This window comes from Lampetra planeri, chromosome 74 (genome assembly GCF_965212315.1).
Source record: "Lampetra planeri chromosome 74, kcLamPlan1.2.h2, whole genome shotgun sequence".
In the NCBI taxonomy this organism is placed as follows: Eukaryota; Metazoa; Chordata; class Hyperoartia; order Petromyzontiformes; family Petromyzontidae; genus Lampetra; species Lampetra planeri.
Genome location: NC_136179.1, coordinates 824,218 through 850,704, shown reverse-complemented (window position 1 = coordinate 850,704; position 26,487 = coordinate 824,218). Strand labels below are relative to the sequence as shown.

The following is a 26,487-nucleotide window of genomic DNA, read 5'->3' as shown; positions in this document are numbered from 1 at the left end:
TGGCGCAACAGGTCAGTGCAGCCGATATCGTACTTATGTTTGCTGAACACGTCAGCAAACTCGAGTAGCAAACCCCTCAATGCTCCCAATTGCACCTTGGACAAGTTAGCCGAACCGGCACACAACGAGTCCAACCACTCAGTCCCCTCATCACTTGGAGGATGCGACTCGACAGTGAAATCTGCTTGAGCCACGAGCCGTTCCTCAACGGGTAGCGGCGCGGCGTGAGCCAGCACCGTTCCCTGCGCAATTACGGCCGGCCGCGAGCCCGTATTCAAGACCATTACGAACGGCTCACTGTCCCCTCTCACTATGGTTTGAGCAACCGCTAAATCGAGGCCCCTTCTGGCCCTGTTAGACGGCCCCAACAGCACCCCCTGTGCCTCCGCACCCACCTCGAGTGGTTTCCTCAACCGAAGGGGTACCAACATTTGTGATCCCGGGGGCACCCGTACAGTGTGAGTTGCCAGCGCCTGCACCGTCGCACAAACCGTGCGTATTTTGGTAGGGCTCGTCAAGAACGCAACCCGCCGACCTGACGGAAGCTCAATGCAGGCCTGATCTATAAGAATTTTGATGGGCATTTTGGACAAAAAGTCCGTACCTAGCAAACAGGGAACGGCCAGCGATGATGATACAAAAATAGGGCCCGCCAATTTGATGTCACCAATGCAAATAGTGGCCCGAATCTGGCCGATGATCCCCAGGGATCCCCCATTCGCCGCATAAAATGGCACGTCTACTGGCAGAAGAGGTCTACTTTGGACGGGAAGAATGTTATAAATAAGGTCCGAGATGATAGTGGCCGACGCACCCGTGTCCACCAGCACCCGGACCTCAACCCCGTCAATAAACCCCGTCACCACGGACGACCCGGCCGACGCAGCCACTATCCTGTGGGCCAATTCGGACCACTCGACTGCTTGCGGGCCGTGTACGGACCCCCCTCGCCGAAGTGAACCCCCGGCACCCAGCCGCGAACCCCCCACCGCCAAGCGGCGACCCGAATGTGCCGTGTTTGTGGACCGAACGTGTGAGGTGCCGCGACTTGCCGGGTTTTGTTGGGATGACTTGTGGGCCTGGTCGTCGTCCCGACGTGGTCCTGTGGCGCGCTGACGCGGGGCCCGGCACCCGGCTGCGACGTGGCCCCGAAGGCCGCAGTTGTAGCAGACGACGAGGGACGTCGTAGGTTTCGGTTGCTCCAGCTTGCGGGATGAACGTGTGGGCGAACGACCTCCCGTTCTCCACTCCCCCGGACGCGATGCAGCGAAGGCCTGCTCCTGATCCGCAGCTGGCTGAGGTTCGGCGATCGTGGCGGCCAGTGCCGCGTTCCCCGCCCATTTGCAGACGACCCCCGGCTTGCGTTTGAGGACCTCGTACGCGTGAATGCTCGTGGCGATCGCCAGGGAGCAGATATCCATTTCGTCCGCCACATTGATGGGGACCCCCAACTCGTGGGCCAACGCCAGCAGCTGCTCCGTCACCATGGCGTCCTTCCCCTCCTTATCCATGCGGGGAAAAGCTGCGTCCGCCAAGGCGAGCAGTGCCGTGCGATAGGCGAGCGTCGTTTCTCCAGCCACCTTCCGCCGATCGTAGAACTGGTGGCGACACGTGGAGGGCGGTCCGAACACCTTCGCCATCAGGTGTAGTGCGGCCTGGAGCGTAGAGCGGGACGACCTTGCAGCAGATGTGAAGGCTGCAAGCGCGTCGTCGTCGAGCATCGCTGGCAACGCACGCAGGGCAGTGGTGTCGGACCACCCCGACATCTCCTGATGAGCGAGGAACCTTCGTTGGAAGGCTCCCCAGTCGCCCCCATCCGCCTTGAACGCCGACAGCGCGGGCAATCTTTGCTGGAGGACCCGATCGTCGTCGACGTCGGAGAGATTTTCCCGCGCTCCGCTGTAGTTGTGTAAAATGTCAGCTCGGTTGTCAGGCGCAAAATGGAGAGCTCCGGCGCGCGCTGATGACGTGGGCTGCGCTGAGCGGAGGTCTCCGGCCACGTGGTGTCCGTGTTTCCCGCCAATCGATGGCGGCCCCTCAAAAACGGCGGCAACTTCTAGACTTTTGGCGCGAAGCGCCTTTTGGCGGGATCCCTCCAACGTCGCTTTCTCCACCAACCCCGCAGCCGTTTTTCCGCTCGCCGGAACAGAGATGTCTGCCAAGAGTGCGCGTCTTGGAGGCTGGTGTCGGAGGCAAGCGGAGCGTCGGCCATCACCGCGAAGTGCTGCATCGGCGGCAACTCCTCGTCCTCTCCTCCCGAGGATGGTGTCCCCGGTACGCCGTCGTCGTCCCGACCTCGCTCGTGGGTACGGGTAGTCTTCCTCGTGTCCATACTTCTTGAAGACAGGTTTACTTCTGACGCCAGTTGTAATGTAGTAACTCGGCGGGAGACGACTTCACGGGTAACACACTCTTTATTTTACCAAACTCGTTCACAGGTGACTAACACCTACTTTGTATCTCGGGTGACAGACACCCACTTAGTATCGCGGGTGACAAACACCCACTTAGTATCTCGGGTGACAAACACCCACTTAGTATCTCGGGTGACAAACACCCACTTAGCTACCCTGGCGACTAACGCCCACTGAGCTACTCGGGTGACCAACACCCACTTAGCTACTCGGCGACTAACGCCCACTGAGCTACTCGGGTGACCAACACCCACTTAGCTACTCGGCGACTAACGCCCCTGAGCTACTCGGGTGACCAACACCCACTTAGCTACCCTGGCGACTAACGCCCACTGAGCTACTCGGGACACTCCCTGCCCGGGGTATCCGTCTTGACTGTGGGTCCCCAGCCCGACCCACGTGGGCGTCGGACCCCGGGTCCCACAGTCTCGCCTCCGAGCCACACAGGGCCCCGGTCCCTACAAGGACGGCGGGACTAGGGGTCTCGGGGCACTAGGTCTTCAGCTCCGTCTTCTGGTCTTCAACTGGGTAACTCTCCCCGAGTGCTCTCGCGCGTCCCCCTTTATACCCCACCTGCGGACGTCGCTGCGAGCACCCATCCTATTCGACCAATCACTGGGCGCTGGCTACGATCCTGTTTTCCCACATCTCAGCGTGCCTCAGCACCCACGCCGCGCCGCCCCGTCATCTGTCACTCCCGGCGCGCGCGTCCACACCACGCCCACAACGCGTGCCCAACCCCGCACCTCGCGCCGCCCCGTGATCCATCACTGTCACAGTCGGCGCACGTCAACACCACCACTACATGTCTATGTCAGTATGTGTCTATGTCAGTATGTGTCTATGTCAGTATGTGTCTATGTCAGTATGTGTCTATGTCAGTATGTGTCTATGTCAGTATGTGTCTATGTCAGTATGTGTCTATGTCAGTATGTTTGTGTGTTGGCACAGTAGGCCACAGTAGGGGGGCACAGGTGGTGCATCGGCAGTCATTTCAGTCAGTCGACCCATGGCACCTGGGTCTGCCCCTGTGACCTGTCAGTGGGCGTTCGACACTTCACGTGGCCTTAACGTGGACATAGCCTGGCACAGTAGTGACATGACCGCGACTTGGCGGCGAAGGGCGGTGGTTGTGTGTGTGTGTCAGGGTCTGTGTCAGGGTCTGTGTCAGGGTCTGTGTGTGTCAGGGTCTGTGTGTGTCAGTTTCTGCATTCTTTGGAAGAACGTAATCAGCCAAGATATGCGTTAATTGTGTGTTGACCGACGCTATGTGTTGCATTGGATTACATTTCCCAATGTTACTAAGTTTGTTTGATTAAGTTTGTTTTCTCTCTCTCTCTCTGTCCTCGTGTTGTTGCTGTATTATTTCCTGCAGTCACGAAAGCTCCAAATCTCTCATTTACATGCTAATTTCTCTACCCCCCTCTCTCTTTGTCCTTCTCTCTCTATTTAAGGCCTCTAAACAGAGTCGTTGTTTCTCTGTGTGCCTATGTATGTCTCTCTCTGTGTGTCTCTGTGTTATCTCTCTCTGCTTATCTTTGGAAGAATGTAATCAACCAGGTAGAGTGTTGACTGTTATGTTATCCGACTCTCTGTGTTGTATTGCATTATATTTCTAAGTTTACTAGGTTTGTTTTCTCTTTTATTTGTACCTGATAATGATTGCTTGTGTTGCAATCGAAACGTCGTATGCTATTACTCTTTGGTTCTTTCGGTAAAGTCACGTAGGTATGAAATAAAATAAATAAAATAAATGTTATTTTATACCTATGTGACTTTACCGAAAGAACCAAAGAGTATGGATTCCTGCAGTCACGAAAGCTTTAAATCAAGATTGTCGTCTGCTATTATTTAATTTAATATTTCTTTCTACGTGACTTTACCGAAAGAACCAAATAATAATTCCTGCAGTCACGAAAGCTCCAAATCAAGCTTGTCCTTCCTGTCTATTTAAACACGTTCCTTCGTAGTGGGCAGGTAGGAACTTGGTTGGACAGCGCATTCGTGCGATCCGTGTTGGAAACCCTAGTCGTGTTGGAAGTTGTAGCTGTTACTATTGCATCAGATGATGATTGTTGATTTATTGGTGTAGGTCTTTAAGTTCATTTAGCTGTTGCAGCAGGTCGCGCCTGTGCTGTGGCGCCGCCTCCTGCGTGTACAACGCGTGCCAATCCACACCGGCCTGGAAGACACGCCATCGAAGACGCAATTCAAGTCATTGAGATGGCCCGCCAAGAACTTTGTGTACAGGAACGTGTTGAACAGGTGGACGTATGCCGCTCGCGGCAGGCATTAGAACTGCCCGAACAGGTTGATGATGGTGTCGTTCAACCACTGGCCAGGTTGTAAGCAGCGGAAGTCGTTCGGGAACAGCCTTCCGTACCCCGGAACGAAAACAACGTGTTCGACCGAGACAGGGGGCGGACAACGTGGAGTGACGCCGGGCGGAGGGGGGCTTGGTCGCCGCTTCACCGCCACAGCAGACTCTTGCGGCGTCGGAGCTGGCTCCTCTGGCCGCGACCGTTTTCCGTGCAGGATGAGCGGATCGGGCGGAGGCGGGCTTGGTTTGGACCTCCGCCGCTTCACCGCCACAGCAGACTCTTGCGGCGTTGGCTCCTCCGGCCGCGACCGTTTCCCGCGCGGGACGAGTGGCTTGCGAGCCTGTGGTCCCGCGCGTGGTTGCCACATGCCGTTTTTGCCAATGTCCATTCGCCATTTCGTCGAATGTATATTTGGCCGCAACGTCTTGAGGTGCGCCTTCCGGAACGAGAGCACCAAAGGAAAACAACGGAATCGACACGCCTGCCGTACGCTGCTGAACATCACGTACAGCAACTCGAATGACAGATTCGGGCTGGCGCAACTTGGCTCCAGCAGGGCGATGATGTACGCGAACGTCGCGCCCTGGCATTTCCATGTGATGATTGCGAACGACAGGTCGACCACGTGCATCTCGTAGGCGACCGTGACCTTGCCGATCCGGATTGTCTTCGGCTTGAGTTTGATCAGTCCGATCGGGATGTGGACCGCGTCGACACCACCGTCAGCATCGCGCGGGGCGACGTTGAGATGATGCGGCCATGCGGCCACATCGACCCCATGCACGGAGACAATGATATGGTCAGGCGGCATCGGCACGTCAATGACACGGCGGACACCATTGTCGCCGCTGTCGCTTTGAGCACGTATGGCGGCGATGGTGGCGCGGCGTTCGTCCGCATTGTCCCACGCGACAGATACCAGCGTGCAGGGCGTGCCATTCGCGACATTGTAGACGACGTTGCCGTTGCCATTGTCAAGGATCTGGGCAGGGCAGCCAGCGACGAAGTACCCGAACAGCTCGGGATTGTCTTTCTCCTGGTAGAGCAGTGACTGCAGTGAGACATGAACGTCGCGCTTCAGGCGCCGACGCCACCGCAGAACGTGTCGACCCGTGGCGACGGCGACGTGTACAGCACGTGCAGCATTGATGACGGCCCGATCGCGATTGCTTGTCGTCAGGCACGTGGATTCCGTGAGCCAGGCCGGATCTGCGGCGATCTCTGTCTTGGTAATCGGTGCCGTCAGGCCATCGATTATGTCGTCGGTGATGGGGCGGAAGGCGCAGTCGACATCCGTCCAGCGGGTCCCCGTCGGGTAACGCCGCGGTAGCGCCCGCATCCCCTGGAGGCGCTGGCAATGATCCGGACAGCCAGCGGCCCGGAGCTGCTCAGTCATCTCGAATACATGGAATCGCTCGAATAGGGAGCGCACCATCAGGTCTTCCGACGACACGGCGCCGTACATGACGCGATATAAATCGCGGCCGCATGTAACCGGCAGCTGTATGAAGTCGCCCACCAGGAGGATGGAGATGCCCCCGAAAACCACACGCGGATTGTACATTGAGCGCAGGCGGTGGTCCAACAGTACGAGGAAGGCAGCCGGCAGCATAATGACCTCGTCGATGATGACGAGGCACAAACTGTCGCCGCCGATGACGTTGAAAATCAAGTCCACCAGCTGGCCGGCGTTCAGGTCCTTGACGAACGACTTCCACATGGCAGCAAAAGTCTGCCCCTGGGGCAGCGGGCAGGCACAGACGCCGGTGTAGCAGCAGCAGGCCGTTGTGCCGCCATGTGAGGTGATTTCATCGGCGGTTTTGCGGATGCAGACGCTCTTCCCGATGCCACCACCGCCGTGCATCATGAGAAACTTCTGTCCAGGCACGTCGACGATTTCCGATGCGACACAGTACTGGCCATCGGTCAGAAAGCACGGCCCGATTTTGACCATGGCCTCGTCATGGAACATCAGATCTACAGGGCCACCGTTTCTTCCACGGCCACTGGTGGCGCCAACGTCGCCGTGATCGGTTTGGTGCGGTTCGAGGGCATGGATCTGTTTGCGCATGTCGCTCAGCGACAGTCGGACGTCATCAGCGGCCCCCTCGCCGTGCAGCAAATCGTAGTTGTCGGGCGGGGCGTACACCGGCACCGACGGCGCCGGTCTGTGGCTAGCCGCGAGTTGGTGGGCACTCACGAGAACGGCATCGTTGAAGAGCTCATCGCACAAAGCCGTCAGTTCCACATGGGACGCTCGTCGCTGAACATCGGGGCTGGCTGCTGCTGCGGTTAGCTCGTACATCTCCGACGGACAGAGACGACCCGCGTGCTCGGCATCCCTGTCCCCGTCGGCGTTGTCAGGTCGCAGGCCAGGGCCCCTGGACTTGCCAATGCGGATGGTGGCCCAGTAGTCGGTATTGCGCTGCCTCCAGAGACTGGTGATCAGCTCGTTGCGACTGCTCCGATGCTGCTTCGACATCAGGTGGTAAAGAGATCGGAAGCGCTGTCGATTGACGACGGACTCCGAGCGCCGATCCCATGCATGAATCATCTCGGCGAGACTGTCGCCGTTGCGGTCGAACCGTGGCTCGTCGGCACTCTGCCATGGTACGAGCAGATCCAGGATGTATTTGGCGAACGGTTCGAGATCGCGCTTCCATGCAGAGACTCGAGCGGGATCGTCAGGTTTGTTCCCCGGAAACGACGGCGGCGGTCGGCCGGCGAGAACAGCGGTACGCATCTTGAGGCGAATGACGTTATACTCAGTGAACAGAGGATGTTTGGGCCCCAGATCAAACACGTGCCGACCAGGTCGACCCGCCCCGGCAGGCTGAGCCGCAGCAAGGCGCTGCTTATTAGGGACCAGCTCGACGATGCTCTCGAACTCGAGTGCCGAGTATTCGGCAAAGTGAATCCCGCAGTTGTCATACGATTCGGCCTGCGACATGAAGACGACTTTTCCGGACGGCAGCTTGTACGCTGTCGCACCGCCGACGCTGCCATCGCCCTAATCGTCAGGATCGACAGCGAACACCAGGGCGTCCAGGGCCTCGTCGACGAACTGGTCGTCATCGACAGGCGGGTCAACATCAGGCGCCGGAGGATCGTCGTTTTCGCCGTCCTTGTCGATGGCGTGATCCAATTGCCGATCGACGTAGGCGACAGCTGCGTGTGGGAAGACGTACCGGAATGTTTCCGTCTGGAATTCTGACGTGGCGCCCAGCAGGGCATGTACCATCAAGGGCATGGACCATTGGTGGGCGCCGGTGAACGTGTTGACCGTCCGCGACGCCAAGTGCTTCCCCATGCGGTGTGCCGTGCCTGTGTCGTCGGCCACGCTTGGGTGTTGCGCAATGTCGTCCAGGGCGGACAGGAGCACAGCAGCGGCCTGGCGCAAAGGAGCGCCCTCTTTCGTCATATACGCCGCCTCGTACTCCTCGATGGCTTCGCCGGCATCCTGACCGCTAATGACGTACGAGTTGTTGTGGCAACCGACCAGATTGGTCGTGATCAGGTTCGATTCTACAAGCATCGCATTGGTCGCAGGGCGCCGCATTTCCCATACGATCGGGCCAACAGGATGCGGGCGGATGAGCTGGCCGCCCAACGGGTCGTATGGGCCGTCAATCATGTCCAGCATTGCTTGATCGACGGGCAGGCCGACCAGAATGGCATGCTGATTGTCCTTGTGCTCCGGGCGCTTGTGCATAGCGATCATGAGAGGGCAGGTATGCTCCTCATGAACGCCACGTGGCATGCACAAGCGGCACATATACAGGCCCTTCGGTGGCTTTTCGCAGGAAAATCCATGTTTGTGGTGCTGCGACAGGGCGGACTTGCGTTGCCCCACGGCGACGAACTCGCCGTAGTGGGCCATCGCATCCGGCACATTCAGGTCGGCAGCGCGCGGGCGCGCAACATTGCTGTCTTGTGCGACAATCCCGTCGCACCACTCGCGCACAACAGGAGCCAGGTGTGTACAAGCCGTACTGTCGAGAATGTTGCCGATGACGATCTGAACGTCGGTTGGCGTGGCAGCCAACCGAGTCAGTAGCGATGGCGTCAGGACCGAGCTGTATGTATTCAGATGCCAATGCAGCCGTCCGGCCTTCTGCGGCTCAATCACGCCACTGACGGCGGCAATATTGAGATACGCGCCGCGCTCCCGCTGCAAGTAGTCACGCGAGACGTGAGTATGCGCAGCCATCGGACACCATACGACGTCATCGAGCAGGATGCGCATGTGGTTGGCGAAAGACATTGCGGCCAGAGCAGGATGGGGACGCGTCACTGCCATCCTCGCGCCGGCGTTGGAAACGAAATCGTCGGGCAGGTCGGCGCGCGTGAAACCTGTCCGCTGCAGCGGGCAGTTGACGTTGTTCCATTGGCGAGTATCGCGCATGATGGCCAGGCGCAGGACGGATAAGTCCTCAAACTCGGGCAGCGACCCCGTCAGAAAATGACTCCCGATCCCGTACCTGAGACGCATCGCAGCCAGTTTGGGGCGTGTGGCCTCGCGCTCAAACAGGCTAAACGGGACAGTCGATCCGACCATGGACATGATGCGGCACACCTTGGCGTTCAGCTTCTTGGCCTCATCTGACAGCGGGTTGTCGTGCGCCCAGAGCAGGCATTGTCGGAACGCCGACGAATTGGCCAGCTCGCCGAGTTTCTGAAGTTGCGAAGCCTGTTTGGCGCCTATGCGCGCCGTCTGCCAGACGCATGTATGCCGCTGCAGCTGATTGAACACGGTCGCAATGAAGAGCGGGTCCTCGAACCGGCCATCGTAGTAGAGAAAGAGATGGCGCAGGAACTTTTTGTTGAGAGAGCCCTTGGACAATCCCTTGCCCAGAAGGAACAAAGACGCGAAAACCGCCGACATGAGGACGTCGTTCTCGTCCCACTCGACGATTGGGTCTTCGCCGCGTGAAACCACCATGATAGGAGAGGGAACACGATCTCCGGCATTCTTGTCGTCGGGGTGAATGATGTAGTTCAGCGCCTGCAGCGCCAGGTTGACGCCGCCACTGAGGAGAGATTGTTTGGGCAAGACCGCCGCGTGAACAAGGTCACAGCCCATGTTGCTGGCCGGCGACTCTGGCATGTCGTTGTTGACGTCGTCATCGTCGACGTGCGCATTCATTGCAGCGACGTCAACATCGTCATTGCAGATGGCGTCGTTCTCGATGGCGGCACCCTCCTCGTCCAGGCGTCGGCGCATTTCGGAGGAATTGTCGATGGTAATGCCGTCGAATCGTGGATGTTTGACCCCGGTCCAGAACTCGAGCCACTGGCACGCTCCGGTGACGTCGATGTTGTACATGTCGCGGAAACGAGCCTGCACCTTCCACCAGGCGTCGCGCGGCCCGAGAAAGGTCACCTGCGGGCGTTGCACCGGGGAAACCCGGGGCAGCACGTTGGCCACCTCGACAGGACCGTGTGGCATGAAACAAATGGCGTTCCCCGTTGAGTGGCTGGCCCTTATCAAGATGTCAATATTGAAGGCTCGGGCGGGTAAAATCGCGTTGAGCGTCGTGCTGTTCACTTTGGGCAGCGACCCCCGCCGACCATAGTCGTGCCCGTTGTAGAGGCTGAAGTTGTGATTGGCCGGATTTTTCGCACAGGTCGAGCACAGGACGACGTTGTTGATGTCGGGCACGAGATCCGGATTGAGATGGTACCGGACGTCGTTTACGCGCAGCACGGAGACATGCCGTTGAACGAGATGCTCCGGCAGGGTGCACTGCTCGGCGACTTGCTCATTGGTGAGGCAGAACACAATGGGAAGCTGTTCGACGGGGCAGGCATCGACGATGGTCTTATTGGCCTCAAAGAGAAACTCATTGCACGACGCGCACGCCGCGATGCGCCCCGTGCCGGGGTCACGGGCAGCCGCACTGCGCTGACAGTGCACAGCGTGGCCTACCGCGCCGCCAATGGCTCGCAGGATCCGCTCGCAGACCGCGGGTCCGTTAGGCCCATGCAGGCTCTCATCATTGAAAACAAAGGCGTCGGGATGGTTTGCGCACAGGTGGAAATACAGCAGCGCCAGACGCGGATCCTTCGCGAAATTTTGCGACTTCGCCAGGAACCTGACGGTCTCCTCACTAGGTTCCTGCTCAGCGAGAGCGGTCTCGGCCAGAGACGCGAGCATGGCGTCCTCAGTATGGACGCTGACGCGTCGCTTCTCGGCCTTCGCGACGCGCGCGCGGTCCAGTCGGGCAGCACGCTTTTCGGGCGTCTGGGGCGCGGCACGTAGGGCAGCCACCGAGACACACGCGCGCTCCAGTCGGGCAGCACGCTCTTCGGGCGTCTGGGGCGCGGCACGTCGGGCAGCCAAGGAGACGCGCGTGCGCTCCAGTCGGGCAACACGCTCTTCGGGCGTCTGGGGCGCGGCACGTCGGGCAGCCATCGAGACACGCGCACGCTCCAGTCGGGCAGCACGCTCTTCGGGCGTCTGGGGCGCGGCACGTCGGGCAGCCAACGAGACGCACGCACGCTCCAGTCGGGCAGCACGCTCTTCGGGCATCTCGTCCTTTATTGTGCGCCCGCAGCCGTACTGTGGCCAGACGTCACCGATGGTTGCGAACATCCCCACTTTCTCCACACCGCCGATGGTTGCACTGAACGTCGGCGATCGCGCCAGAAAACTTTTGCAGTCAAGCAAACTGCAATATGCCAAGACAGTCACAGTCACTGAACTGCGCAGAGTGCACGACAGAAAAATATGCACGACAGACAGCCAAATAATCCCTGGTGGGAAGTGTGGAACCTGTTGTTCCTCCCTGTATAAGATTCAAATACTGTCAATAATAGCTGTATAATAATAAAATACTGTCAATTATCCTTTTTCACACGCACGATGTATGTATCATGTCAGAATAATTTATAAATAAGAAATGCCAAACCTATTTTTTTCAAATTAAGAAATGGCAACCTCGTGTCTTACCCACAAATGTAGCAACTACCCAAAGCGTTGAGTAGGCACGTAAAATAAATTCATTAACTGAAATTGACTATTCTCCTGACAAATAAACAAGTCACGTGAGATTAGATTATTTACAATGCATGTACATTACATGGCAATGTTCATCATCATCATCAGCCATGCTCAATCTACTGCTGGGAGAAAAGGTTCCCCAATATTTTCCCCGATATTGTCACCATCCCTCATGATCTTGTGATCCACCCAGCTCATGCGCATGAGATGATCTCATTGCTTCATCTCTGTGGTGGTTATTTTCTCACACGTGTTTTCTCCATCGGTTGACATTCCATCCCAAGTTCTGTCCACTTGCTATTATCCCTTTTAGCCACGATGTGTCTTGGCCAAGCCTAATTAAAACTCTACTTGCATTTTTGCAATGTTGCATTGAGGAGAAAGTAAAGTAACCAAAAAATTACTGTATGAATTAAAATAGAGATGGTCAAAATGAATTAAAAATAATGAAATAATGACTGTAAATCTATCACAATTAATTGAAAAACTGGAAAGTGTGCTGGGAGTGGGGGGGACTCCAGTTGAATTGTAAACATGGCCACAGGCAGCCATTGCCACCATGCACACATGTCCAGTTAGGGATGTTCATTGAATTTTTAAGGGTGTTGCGATAATTGCATGCACAAAAGCCTATTAAAAAAACCATTACCAATCTTCAGCACACCCACAATGACCGGAGTGAAGTATGGTCAAAACAAGCTCAATGACTGACATGGCGTGGTTAGGCCTTCATCTAGCAGTGGCTTGACCAAGTGGTGTACGTTTATTATATTGTTTATATTGTATCTATAATGATCAGAACAATGACATTGTAACATGCGTCTGTAAAAATGCGTGCCATGCGCCAAGCAGTTTGATCAAGTACTCAAAAAGTAGAAGATTATAGATTCCATGATTTAGGAATCAATACAATATTCCATAAGCAAACGGTACAAATCGATAATAAAAGTGCAGGAGATACAAAACACTGAGTACGCTTCGCCAGTACTCTAACTTACAATACGATATTATATGTGCATAGGCAGCTTATTCTGCATCAAGAGATACGAGAAAAAAGCTTATCAATATACTCATGGTGTTTTTAGTGATAAAGCAAATATCTGTGGAGTCACGTACCGCCTTGAAGACTCTTAATAGAAGACTCTTAATATTTACGTTGAAGCCTATTCGCCATTGTTTGAAGCACCATCGGTGGAGGAGGGAGAGAGCACAGAGGTGGTGGGGTGGGAAAGGACTGGCACCAAGATGGCCTCGAGTGGCATGGGAGAGTTAACGCAGCGAATAAGATGCACGACAGACAGACAGACAGACAAATAATCCCTGGTGGGCAGTGTGGAACCTGTTGTTCCTACCTGTATGTATAAAAAATAACTTGACTTTAGGTAGCCAGGCAGACAGCCCCCTTAACTATCGCCCCCCCTCCCTTAGGCCCCTCCCCAATTTTGGTCTCCGAAGCCCTTGCCGTTCCCTGTTTGCTGGGTACGGACTTCTTGGGAAGAATGCCCATCAAAATTTTAATCGACAAAGGCTGCATTGAGCTCCCTTCGGGTCGCCGGATGGCGTTCCTGCCCTCACCAACCCGGCTACGCACGGCCTGCGCGACTGTTCCGGCTATGGCGTCTCAAACCGTGCGAATTCCGCCGGGTGCGCAAATGCTAATTCCGCTTCAGTTACGGAAACCTCTGGGAGGAGACGCTACGTCGGGGGTTTTACTGGCTCCCTCCAATACGGCCGTACGAGGGTTGGAGCTGGTGGGGGCGCAAACACTTGTGCCTAAGGATGGGCAGCCCTTCATTCAGGTGTTGAATGCAGGGTTGCGGACGAAGGTCGTGCACCAAGGGGCTGTAATTGCACATGCGTCATTGCCGCTCCACACTGACTCCGTCGCGGCTCATGTCAGTGATGCACCGGGGTCTGGGACGCAGTCGGGTGTCGATGAGGGTTGGATGGATGCTCTCTGTTCGGGGGCTGAACATCTTTCTGAGTCCCAGCGATTAAAACTGCGCATGTTACTTCGTGAATTCCCCTTTGTTTTTAGCAAGCACAAATTTGATGTTGGGTGCACTAATCTATTGAAACACTACATTGATACGGGGGATTCCGCTCCCATTCGGCAAAATCCGTTCCGATTGAGTCCGGCAGAGAAAGAACATGTCCGGTTGGCGGTGAACGACATGCTTGCCGCGGACATTGTGGCTCCCTCCAACAGCCCATGGGGTGCGCCGATTGTGCTCGTTAAAAAGCATGATGGCAGTTTGAGATTTTGTGTGGATTTTCGGAAACTCAACAAGGTTTCGCTGGCGGACGCGTATCCGCTTCCTCGCATGGACGAGTCGTTCGATGCCTTGGCGGGGGCGCGGTACTTTTCCCCCTTGGACCTTTTGTCCGGGTTTTGGCAACTGCCCTTGGACGAGGCATCCAAACCTAAGACCGCGTTCCATACGCCACAGGGCCTTTATCAATTTAATCGGTTACCCATGGGATTACACTCAGCTCCAGCGACGTTCCAGAGGTTTATGGAGCTGGTCCTCGCTGGCCTGCAGTGGGACTCCTGTCTTATCTATTTGGACGACGTAATTATTTTCAGCCGCACGTTTGATGAACATCTGGACAGACTGAGGGCTGTGTTTCTTAGGGTGCGGTCCGCCAACCTTAAATTCAAACCCCAGAAGTGTTTCTTGTTGCGGGAATCGGTGCGGTACCTCGGGCACGTTGTCAGTTCTACGGGTATAGCCACCGATCCCGCTAAAACTGACTGTGTAAGAACGTGGGCCACGCCCACGTCTGTAGGGGAAGTCCGCAGCTTTATAGGCTTTGCCTCCTATTACTGCCGGTTTGTCGAGGGGTTTGCGACGATCGCGAAACCTCTTCATGCTCTGACGGCTAAGGGGGCCAAGTTTCATTGGGGGGAAGCAGAGGACAGGGCGTTCAGGGCGCTTCGTGATGCCCTTGTCAGGGCCCTGCCCTTATGCTATCCCGATTTCACGTTGCCCTTCATCCTGGACACCGATGCCAGCAATACCAGCATCGGCGCGGTGCTTTTGCAGGTTGTCAACGGGGTCGAACGGGTCGTTGCCTACGGCAGTAGAGTCCTATCTCTGGCGGAACAACGTTATTGCGTCACTCGCCGTGAACTGCTCGCTATTGTCGTATTTGTTCAACAATATCGTCCGTACCTGTACGGCAGGCATTTTACGGTTCATTCCAATCATGCGGCGCTACAGTATGCGCTAAAAATAGACCAGCCATCCGGCCAGCTGTCACGATGGCTCGAGGTCCTACAGGACTACACGTTCACGGTGACGTACCGGAAGGGTACGCAACATTCAAACGCGGATGGCTTGTCGCGCCTTCCTCCGGGTGATGGGTGTGCGTGTTTTATGGGGTCGGGGAGATGCAAATCGGGCACGGGGACTGCACCGGCTTCTCCCATGGCGGCGGCAGGGGAGGTCGACATGGAACCTATCCCCGGGGGGGACTTGCAGGAGTCGGTCGCTTGCGACTCGCTCCTCAATCTGCCCCTGGACGAATGGGGACGGTTTCAGATGGAGGACAGTTCCCTCCTTAGGTTACGCCGTCGTGCGGAGCGAGGGGGTAATTGCCAGGAGGGTGTTGGTACTGTCATGTTGCGGGAAGGTCTCCTCATGTCGTGGGACGCCAGCTCACGGTGGTACAAAATCGTCGTCCCCACCGCTCTGCGGGGCAGAGCTGTGTGGGCGGCACACGAACGCATCCTGCATTTGGGCATTCACAAAACGCTCGCTACACTGCAATTGGATTTTTTTTGGCCTGGAATGGCGCGCGATGTCGCCGACCTGTTGAATAGTTGTACGCAGTATGCGCGCCGGAAACACCCGGCTAGGGCGGCTTGCCCACCCCTTCAGTCGATTCGGGTGTCCCGGGTTAACGAGTTGGTGGCACTTGACATTCTGGGTCCCTTCCCTGTCACCGCTCGGGGTAATAAGTAACTGCTGGTTGGGGTTGAATATTTCACCCATTGGCCTATGGCCTGGCCCCTCCTCAACCAGTCGGCGGCAGCCATTGCGGAGGCGTTTCTCCAGGGCTACGTCCTGGATAAGGGTGCCCCGGAACGGCTGCTGACCGACCAGGGAAATAACTTTTCGTCCAATCTTCTGCGGGAGGTTTGTGACCTTTTTGTTATGCAGAAGGTCCGAACTTCCCCCTACCACCCGCAGACCGATGGTATGGTCGAGCGTCTACACCGTACCATTACCTCAATGTTGTGCCATCAGGTAAATGACACACAGTTGGATTGGGACCTGCGGATACCTGGAGTTTTGGCCGCATATCGGTTGGCACCTCATGCGGCCACGGGCTATTCACCCTTCTACTTAATGTATGGCAGGGATGTCGACCCCCCCATGGAGGTGCAATTGCGGGTCAAGACTGCGGCGTCGCGCTCGAAACTGTCCGAATACGTTCAGTTCAATATTCGGAAGTTGGTCGAGGCGAGGGTAGCCGCGCAGGAAAATTCCGGGGCAAGACAACGGGCGAATGAGCGTCTGTATGATCGCTGGGTTGCGGTGCACAAATGGGCCGTAGGGGATAAGGCATGGCTGCAATGCCCGCAGGTGCCGCTGTCGACGTTATCCAAATTGCTCAGGCCCTGGCGGGGCCCGGTCGACATTGTTCGGGTCGTTCGGGACCAGTGTGTTAGGGTCGCATGCGGACGGCGCTCTTGGTATGTTCACCCCTCGCGCCTGAAACCCTATGTCGCACCACGCACTCATACATCTTCATCTCGCAGGGGCCGGCCGCGTGATGTGTCCGGCGGGCTGGAGGAGGGGTCTCGTGATCCCGTTGTTGTTCCTCAACCCCCTGCCACTCTTTCGGATGCTGCAGGTGTGAGTCCACCAAGGGTGGCCTTACATATATACACAGATGGGCTGCTACCCCCCCCCCCCAGCCACGATCTCCTCGGCCGCTGTGCAGTAATATATACGGCCTATAGTGTGGTGGGGTGTCGAGGCCTAGTACCGTGCAGAGCCTCCGGCCTCGCCTAAATTGCCCACCCGGCTGAGGCTGGGTACGGGTGCCGTTCCCCCCCCCCTCGCGCTACAATAATACTGTCTAATCGCTATAATTTTATTATCTACCGACCCTATAATAGTAATTGCACACATTGGGGTGGGGGGGGGGAGTGAAGAGGACGTGAAACTTTGATGAATTTACCTCAGAGTCGCGTGTTAATGCGTGCGCATATTTTTAACGGGAATTAAAAATGGCGTCCACCCCGCAGCGAATGCGTCGCTACCCGTTGCCAGGGGCAACCGCCGTGATAAACCAAACGGACCAATCGTGTCTCGCAAATCCCTCACATTTCGTCCAATGAAACTGCGTATGGTCCGGCGACACACAGACAGACAGACACACACACAGACACACACACAGACAGACAGATTTGCGATTTTATATATATAGATTCTTATATGGATGTTGTATTATGTATATATGGATGTTGTATGTATGTAGAAGTTTTTTGGCACTGTACGAAGCCGACCGCGCTAATCATAGGCTGTAAAGCATCCTGGCGAGTCTGGGCTCCTCCCCAACGCCCACCCAGCCAGATTAGATGAAGAGCCAGCAGCTGTGCTGACAAGTCATGGATGCGATTTAATGAGGCAGTGAAACATATGGCCAATGGTTTTTTGTTTAACATGGCGATGCGTCATTTTCATGAGCGAGCGAGTTGGGGAACAGCTGAATGGGTGGGTGAGTGAGTGACCAAATGGGTGAGTAGGTGAGTGGGTGAACGGGTGAGTTAGTAAATGAGCGAGTGGATGAGCAAGTGGATGAGCGAGTGGTTGAGCAGGTGAGTGAGTTAAAGGCGATGAGTGAGCAAGTGAGTGCATGAGTAAATGAGTGGGTGAGTAGGTGATCGAGTGAATGAGTGGTTAAATGACTGAATCAATGGGTGGGTGAGAGGGTGAGTGATATGATGGGTGAGTGGGTCAATGATTGAGTATGATGATAAGTGGAGTTTACGTTTAAAGCTGATTATGATTAACTAGGTGAATATTCAACAAACCAGTATGAATCTCATTCGCATGTGTGACGTGGGGTATTCGTCTGCCAGTAGGGGGCAATTGATTGTTGCTGTCTGTGATCTAAATTAAGGGATTTGTGAGGTCAGTTTTTTTAAATATGGAAAATTTGGACCGTGACGCCACGGTAGTGATGAGATGTTATCTCACTCACCTGGTATAGAGGAGGTTGTGGGTTCGGTCCCTGATGATGCCTACCGCTGTATATTCGGAGTTTGCATGTTTAACTTATCGTGGGTGTTTCTCCAGGTCCTCCGGTTCCCCCTCCCACATTTAGAATCAACGCGCGATTAGATTATGCGGCTGTGACTATACATTTACACGTGTTGATAACGCTGATAAGCCACTTCGTTGAGTGATAATTTGTGGCTTGGTCGCTTTTTACAAAGAGATATATAGCTCAGTAGACCTTATCTGACAAGTAAAATAGTTTATAGCCTCGATAAGTATGGATGTCTGCGGGTTTCTATGAGTCTCTGTGGGTCTCCATACGAGTCTTTGGATTTTTGTGAGTTTGTAGAAACACGCGTGTAGATTATTTAGCTGCTGCTATGAATTCCCACGTGTTGATGATGATGATAAGCCCACTTCGTTGAGCTGCTGTTATTTGTAGACAATTCACTTCTGAAAAAGAGCTACTACATAGCTGAGTAGGCTTGACCTGGTAAAATAAAAGTTTACTTAACTCTTGCTAATGACGTCAGGAGATCTTTCACGTTTGCTGTGAGTGAAACAGATGGCGCACATTAATAATATTAGTTGACCCTTCTGCATCGCGACTTTCCCCCATCGCGGTTTCGATATATCGCGGGGTCGGCATAAGAAATTAAATGGAATTTTTTTGGGAGTTTTTCGAAAGCCGCAGACGACACGCCAAGGCAATGAACCAAAACACTCACAGTTGTTCATAACACGAAATATACAATAGGCTGTGTATTGTGCAAAGGGCCTTCTTTATAGAATAAACACAACTAAAGATCCCCCGTATAGCCTTAACAGGCTGCCGGGGCACATTTACGTGCTCCCCACATTTACATGACACGTGCACACACTCACACTATACATTCTATGGGCCCCAATCCGTACCCTGGCAGGCACTCTATCATCATCGTTATCATCATCCAGTGAGCTGCAACCATGGCACACATAGACTCGTTGCTGATTGTGGGTTCAGGCCCATATGGCAATAGATATGCAGCACAGCAGCCGGCCCGGCTATTTTTTTAGCTACTCCCACCACTGTGAGTAGTGAACATGAGTGTCGCAGTGGGAAGTCTACAGCTGGATGTGTCATACTGCACGTCTCCGCAGCACTGCCCATCAATTAACCATTCCTATCCACGTTAAATCCAGGCACTTGTTACTTGCCATCACTATCCAGGCTCAAACCATCTTAGCATCATTCGGAGTGCTTTTATCATTGATCAGGGCATGGATAGGTCTCTAGGAATTAAGCTGTGCATTTAACAATGACGTTATTTTTTGCGAAGATTGTGGCGTGTGCTAGAAGAAGTCTAAAGTATTCATCTGCATAGCAGGGCCTGTCAGGGCACAGACGTTAACACACGCAGCTGCACCGAGTCGGGGTTGGGGGTGGGGCAGAGCAAGATCTGCGGCGGGAGGGCGAGTGGGACAAGGGGGGAGAGAGAGCTGCCGCGACAGGAGTAAAGTGATCGGTGGCAGGGGGGGGGGGTGTTGGGGCATAGATAATCGGTGGTAGGGGGAGAGAGGCTGTGCTAGTGAATGTGGCTCAGAGAGTCGAGAATAGCTGTTAACATAGGCAGGCAGGAAGGGGGACATCACCACCAGTTACGACATATCTCGGACCGTGTTCGCGAACACAAAGCAGATTTGAGACACGGCAGAACCAATACCTCTGCCATGGCGGATCACTACTTTAACGCGGTGGGCTCACACGACATTGTTTTTTCCGAGACCAAGGTACTCTGCAAACCTTTGGGCTACCTTCAAAGATCTGTCCATGAAGCCATCCAGATATATAAACACAGACACAATTTCAACCGAGAAGAGGGATACAAACTGAGCAATAATTGGAAGGACGTTATTAACCCGTTAAAGTCAAAATTGGTGGTAATGTCCCCCTTCCTGCCTGCCGATGTTAACAGCTATTCTCGACTCTCTGAGCCACATTCACTAACACAGCCTCTCTCTGTCCCCTACCACCGATTATCTATGCCCCAACACCCCTCTATCCACCCCTTGCCTCCTCTCCCTTATCTCTACCCCCCCCCCCCTCTATCTCCACCACGCCGCCGATCTGTCGCGGCAGCTCTCTCTCCCCCCCTTGTCCCACTCGCCCCCCCTGCCGCCGATCTTGCTCTGCCCCCCCCCTCTCTCTCCCCCTGGTGAGCTCTCCCGTCCCCGCCGCAGATCTTGCTCTGCCCCACCCCCAACCCCTACCTCTCTAGCCCCGCCCACGTACCCTACCTATATAGCTTCTTGTCACGGCAGCTCTTGCCTGCTTCAGCAGTTTCCCTGCTGTGATTGTCTCACCTGATGACGGTCGCTTGTGTTGCGATCGAAACGTCGTGATCTATAATTTTTTCTACCTACGTGACTTCACCGAAAGATCCAAAGAGTACACATGCTCTTCATCAGAGAATCACAGAAACTGCACTCACCAACAGAAACGTCGACGGATCCTTTACCGACTTCGGCATCAGGCACATTCCTCACTTCACACAAATATCTTCCACTGTCATTGTGTTGGACAGGATTGATGGAGAGTTGCAGAGATTTCATGACCAGGTCAGGAAGGCAGGACATGCTCTTTTTAAAGGCATCAGGTATTGGCATCATCGAGTTTTGCATAAACTTGCAGATCTGCAAGACGAGAGATATGATTAGAGGGCGATGGAGTCACACCAGGTGGCTTGAAGAGGAAGACTAAACCTGAAGACAGACCGGGTTAGTGCTACACACACACACCTGAGATGCAGGGCCGTGTATTATCCAATAGGCCACAGTCGGCACTGTGCCTAGGGCCTACAAAAACTTAAAGGGCCTACGAACAAAAAATGTTGACCATGTTTTGTGTCCCGCTAAACTAAGCATGATTTTTACGAGAATTCACCGTAACGAGCAATTTGAATTTGTATAAGAATACATTTTACCCTTTCTGGCAATAACACAGGTGTTAAGATGTTAAAACACCAAAAATAAACCTTTTGCAAGGAATAATGTCTGCATTGATCACACATACTTGTGGTGAATATGCAAAAAAAACATGCTCTGGTAATATACGGCAATTATTTGGCCCAATTTGTCTGCACTAACAAGCACAAGCAACCTATTTACGAAACGAGCGGAAGCATCCCGTGGGGACCCACCCAGACTTCCACAGCTGTTGGTTTAGCAGCTATTCCGTGCTGAGTGGGCCGCGTGTGGATGCACGGAGAGCGTTGGGTGGGTGGGGGAGGAGTCGGGCAACGGTTGGCGCTACGTTGCGCTACAAACCCGGCGACCCGAGTTCGATTGCTGCTCACGACTAATGACGGCGACAATTATCTGAACCGATCCTGCACCTCCCATAGGTTGGCTCGGACTCAAATGAGGACCTGGCACGGTGTGTAAACATCACCACTGGGGAGACAAAGGCGGGCAAGCGTGGTGCTGGCCACTCACCCCCTTATGTGATGTGCCAGCCTTCATAGGTGCTACTCGATAACAATCTGTTCAGGCTATACAGGGGGGTCTTAGTCTATGTATGTTTAATGACCGAAAATTACCTCAAGCCAATGTGCGGCCTAACGGTTATTTAAAATATAAACCAAGGTCTCCGATTGGCGGAAAGAAGCCACCACAGGGATTGGTCGGAAGGCAGGCTTTTGAATTGATTGGAGGAAAAGGTTTGAATGAGAATAGGCAGGAACCAGAGTGGAAACAAGGGGCGATGTTTTGGATCCATGAGGGGAAGGACAAGGATTGGCTAAGGGAAATAAAGTGAGGGAACATTCGAGAAAGGGGACTGGAAATATATAAAAGGGCAGAGCACAAGGGGAGGGGACGTTCGAGGGAAGGGACGAGCTACAGCATGAAGAACCAAGTCCGGGCTCAGTATAGTCACTGTATCTTTAATAAAGAGGCTCCAAGGATCCAGTTGTCCGAGTCATTACATATGTGTAGTGTAATAGCGCTGTCTGTTGTCCAGCAATGGTATATGCTCACATGCCTGTGAGCATATACGCGGTGTGTGTCGGCAGGGCGGAGGAACTGGGGAAAGGGTCATAGAAGACTCTATCTGGAAGCCCCTGGAACCCACTAGTTGGTTCGAGAAGGGAGGCTTAGCCAGGGCGGAACCAGGCCGCGCCGGGTAGCATGACATGAGCTGAGAGCGGGAGCTCATGGCTGCCGGTTCTGGGAAGTGGACTCATCTCATCGACGCTGTCGTCTTCATCGCTTTTGTCGCTGCCATCTTCGCTAGATATTGCACGGCCGGATAGTTTTTAGCGGTCTTTGTCGGCGCCGTCGGTGTAACACGGTCAGGGTTGTGTTAGGGCTAGGCTAGACGACTTGGGAGAAGCGAGGGCGAACCTGTGAACCTGAGATTGTCGAATAAAGAAGATGCCTCCTCAAGAGCCTTGCCTCCCGCTCCGCTGACACTACATATGTATGTATGTTCAACTTCTTACGCACCATACAACCATGCTAATCGGAAGTGCGGGAGAAGGACAACAAACTAAATTCAACAACAAAAATAAGTTCTATGCAAATGAGTTTCTCAATCTAGACGATGATTTAAAAGTGTACCATCGCTCCTAGTGGCTTCCTCAAATCGGAAGGAAGAAGCGTTCCAGACGGCTGCAGAAGCGCATCTGAAAGCACCGCGCAATGATACAGTGACCACCGTCTTTGTTCAATGGCCAACAAAAAGCTGCCACTGCTGCAAGGATGAGCGAGTTTACGTTATGGTCTATGCTCCTTGACGAGTTTAGTAGCGAGGTATTGTGGTTTATTTATGGCAATCACTTTGTTTGGAATACGTGCGACCTAAAATGTATTAATTTGGTAACCAAAAGCCAATGCAGCTCGGCGAGCACTGGACGGACATGGTCCGGTCCTGTAGTACCCGTCATGACACATGCCAGAGAATGTTGTACATGGTGCAGCTTGGTAATGTTTTTGCCAGATGTCCCATGGAGTGGTGAGTTGCAATAATCGAGCCTAATCGATACTATGCGACACGTCACCGTGTTGGCTATGGCATGACTCAATAGTGGTTGAATGTGTCCTAGAGCCCTGATATGAAAATTACAGAACCTGACGATATTTTCCACGTGGTGATCAAATGACATTCTGGTCGAGTATGGTGCCGAGGCTCTTTAGATGAGGAGCAAACTGAATCCTGGTGTCTGTGACCACCAAACTTGATCCTCCCACGAATTATTTCCTCTAAGCCCGGGTACAAAAAACCAGGATAACCTCCGATTGTTTTGGATTAAGCAGCATTTTGTTTCGTGCAAACCACACGTGCACCACTCGCGTGCAATTCTCGAGGTTACCGAGGCTCTCCGTATCTAACTTTGACTTCACTGCGGTAGACAATTGTGTATCATCAGCATATTGATGGAACTTGATGTCATGTGGTGAGGTGACATCGGCGATAGGAGAGAAGTATGTTGAAAATAGGAATGGGCCTGAGTACAGACCCCTGTGGTATGCCCACTTGGCATGGCATTGGCGATGACTGTTCATCACCCAGCTTGACGAACTGTGATCGACCATGTAGGAATGACTCAATCCATCACAGTGCCGTGCCGGATACACCAAACCTTAGCCACCCAATAAGTATCTCATGGTTGATAGTGTTAAAGGCAGTTGAGAGATCGAGGCCAATCGACGCTGCAGTGCACCGGTCATCCATGATCTTGTAGACGGTCATCAGTATTCTTTAGTAGGGCCGTCTTCGTGCTGTGGAACTTTCAGCACACCGACTGCAATGGGTTGAATTTTCCAGTCATGGGGAAATAACCCAGACACATAGGTGCTCTATGATCTTTGAAATGGTACTCGGCTTTGAGATCTGGCGATATTTTGCTGGGTTATTGCTCAAGCCAACTTTTTCAGGAATGGTGTTACCTGCACCATTTTGAAGTGGTCTGGGAAAAAGCCCTTCGCCAAATGGAAGATTTTCCAGGTGAACAATCAGCAGCGCAAGCACGTCTGACCATGATTTGGGAATTGACGTGTGGTTGTAGTCGAGCGGTGATGTCTTATTTGGCAGCCGTGTGATGAACAATGACACCCCTGTCACCGATGTTGGTGGCAGGGTATCGAGTTTTGCATTGGTTCCAGGTTGATCAAATATCATCAATACGATATTGTGAGTGTTGATTTCAAATGTGTGGCTGTAAGGAGGTGACATCATCGGCTATATGGGGGATCTTGCACTGTGGTTATTTTTTTGTCACGAAAAAGCTATTCAAGAGTGGTAAAAAATGTGGGGCTGAAACGTAACTCAGCTTTTAACATCGGAGGGAGTCAATGGGAATGCGACGAGCGTTTAACAAGTTTCCTTACCGGACGATTTTCTCAGTGTTATCTCACTTGTCAAGCCACACACGCCTGCATTATACATCAGTGGCAGTCCCTTGTCAATCCACTGCTGGATGAAGGCCTTTGTACACCCCGCGTTGCTCACGGGAAAGGGATCTGAGATTGATCATACTTCACGACACTGGTCAGTGCTGGGTTGTTGATGGAGGATGGGTGCCCGGGACCAGTTCGTGTATTACTCTTAGCCGCTGATGTGAGCCGTCGCCAGCAATTGAACTCAGATCACCGCAGCACTACTGCACTACCGCTCCTCCCAACCGTCAATGCAATATTTAAAATGTTTCACCATTAAATGTAAACCGGTGGCCATGCATAATGCACGAGTCAAGGAATAAAAATAAAATCAGAATATAGTTTTTGGCTTAGATCGTCTCATAAACCCTGTTCCACCCAACACAGCCATTTAATGAAGTAGTCACGAGAACAAACGTGCATAATATATTATTGCTTCAGCACAACAGCGGGAATTCTGGAGGGATATTCACTCATAACATGTTCACAATTCTGATCCAAACTTAAATCATGAAACACAGTATTGATCGCTTAAGCTTCTGTGGAAAACCAGATCAAAATCTTGCATATCACTAAACTCACCTGCTGCTGGTGACCATTTTCTAAATTCCAGCTCATTTCAGTGAGTGGACCAGGATCTGCACTTGATGAGAAGCTGCAGGAAAGATTTAAGCTCTGTCCAGGATTGACCGTCACTGGGCCCGTGACGAAAACGTTCACTGCTTCAAGGAGAGTAGTGTAATCTGTAAAGATGGCAAACCACAACATAAGTATACACAGTGGAACCTCTCCAAGCCATACAAGGGGTAGCCAGAATCCATACATTTGCCATAAAGGATACATGGAATATTGACAGGGAGTTAACAGCATGGGTAGCTGGGGGAATGGAGTCCCTGGCTATGGGGGCAGCAGAGGAGAAAGAGCGACGTCTCACTTAGTCAAGATCGACTGGGAGCTTGAGTAGAAATTCTTGGCTGCTGGGGCAGAGAGTGCGTAGAGGAGAGTGGAGTGAGATGAGAAAGGAGAGGCAGGAGAGTGTGTGGATGATCTTGCAGATGTTGATTGCGACCTTCAGATTGATCCGGGATTGAATTGGGAGCCGGGTAAAAGGGATTGGAGCATTTGGGTGATGCCGTCTCATATTGGGCCGCTACGGTGGCTAGGAGATGCTATCTTCCTCGCCTGGTATGTAGGAGGTCGTGGTTCGATCCCCACCCTTGCGTCTCTCCCCGGAATTTTCGCCGGGGTTTCCCTCTACATTTATAATCAACGTCACGCGTGTAGAGTATTTGGCTGCTACTATGAATGTCCACTTGATGATGATGAGCCCACGTGGTTGAGGTGCTATCATTTGTGATGGCCAAGTCGCTTCTGATAAAGAGCTGCTACAGCAGCTCAACGAATTAAATGTTGTTGACACGCACAATACTCGGTTGTATGAGCTCCCAAAGTCAGCGGGATCATGAATACAGCATGTATGTAAGCAAACGTGCTAATCGGAGGTGCAGTGACAGTGCGAGCGGTGTGACTGCGCCGTGACAGTTAAAACTGCGCACTCACCCAAAACGAGCACGAAGCCGATGATCATCATCAGCGTGCGCTGCTGCTGCTGCTTCATTGTCGTGAAATCAGGGACCAGCCGAAAAAACATTCTGCCCTTGTTTGGAATATTATGCTGCTGCAGGGCTTCCGAAGCAAGCCGCTTCCCTTCTGCGTGAAAGGGAGAGAGACTGTAAGGGGAGGAGCCGAGGGTGAGGAACAAGGCGGAGGAGCTCCGAGAGAGGGACAGAGGGTGGGGCCGGGAGAGGAAAAGAGGGGGGGGGGGAGCCCCGGGAGAGGGAAAGAGTGGGGGGGGGAGGAGCCCCGGGAGAGGGACAGAGGGGGGGGGGCCGGTAGAGGAAAAGAGGGGAGGGGAGAGGAGCTCCGAGAGAGGAAAAGAGGGGGCGAGGGAGGAGCTCCGAGAGAGGAAAAGAGGGGGGGGGGGGAGCCCCGGGAGAGGGAAAGAGTGGGGGGGAGCCCCGGCAGAGAGAAAGAGTGGGGGGGGGGGGGAGCCCCGGGAGAGGGACAGAGGGGGGGGGGCGGGAGGGGAAAAGAGG

The 26,487-nt window shown here is 53.7% G+C and overlaps 1 long non-coding RNA gene across 1 annotated transcript in view; it reads right to left on the bottom strand.

Moving 5' to 3' along the window:
- Positions 1–26,147, bottom strand: part of LOC144737880 (uncharacterized) — a 41,650-nt gene extending 15,503 nt beyond the window's left edge. Inside the window, exons 1-3 of the long non-coding RNA XR_013589094.1 lie at positions 25,952–26,147; positions 24,974–25,134; positions 20,446–20,647 (exon numbers count right to left, since the gene is read on the bottom strand). This is a non-coding gene — a long non-coding RNA (uncharacterized LOC144737880). The remainder of the gene's footprint in view (positions 1–20,445; positions 20,648–24,973; positions 25,135–25,951) is intronic.
- Positions 26,148–26,487: the final 340 nt, after the last annotated feature.